This window comes from Octopus bimaculoides, chromosome 3, assembly GCF_001194135.2.
Source record: "Octopus bimaculoides isolate UCB-OBI-ISO-001 chromosome 3, ASM119413v2, whole genome shotgun sequence".
Taxonomy (NCBI): Eukaryota; Metazoa; Mollusca; class Cephalopoda; order Octopoda; family Octopodidae; genus Octopus; species Octopus bimaculoides.
The window spans coordinates 31,566,166-31,566,999 of NC_068983.1; positions in this window are offsets into that span (position 1 = coordinate 31,566,166).

Genomic DNA, 834 nt, shown 5'->3' on the forward strand with positions numbered 1-834 from the left:
GAAGAAGAAGAAGAAGAAGAAGAAGAAGAAGAAGAAGAAGAAGAAGAAGAAGAAGAAGAAGAAGAAGAAGAAGAAGAAGAAGAAGAAGAAAAAGAAGAAGAAGAAGTCATGCACAAAAAAAAATTATATGGATAATATAAAGAGCACTGTGGCATCTCAGACAAGTCTTCTGCTATGGCCTTACAAAATGCACAATAATATACACCTCACCCCTGCATTTGAAGCATCTCCACACTCCTGTTTGTTCACCGTCAGATGATTCCTTTTCGCCGAATATACTGTCCCTGAAGCATTATCCTCTTCACTACTGTCCTTACTGTCAGTCACTTGTATCTTTAACCGACTGACTTGCAGATTTTAGTTTCTTTTGCCGGTGTATTTGTTTAGTTATAAAGCTCCCGATAACTCTTTTTATCGTGTTCCAAGTAGCCTCCATGCAGTATTTACCTCAACATATGCAGTATACGTAACACAAATTGGAACAAGCAAATTGTTTTCTTCACTATCATGGCCGCAGGCATAGGTGTGTGGTAAGAAGCTGGCAGAAACGTTAGCACGCCGGGCGAAATGCTTAGCGGTATTTCGTCTGCCGCTACGTTTTGAGTTCAAATTCCGCCGAGGTGGACTTTGCCTTTCATCCTTTCAGGGTCGATTAAATAAGTACCAGTTACACACTGGGGTTGATGTAATCGACTTAATCTGTTTGTCTGTCCTTGTTTGTCCCCTCTGTGTGTAGCCCCTTGTGGGCAATAAAGAAATAAGAAGCTTTCATCCCAACCACTTAGTTCCGAGTACAGTCCCACTACGTGACACTTTCGGCAAGTGCCTTCTACT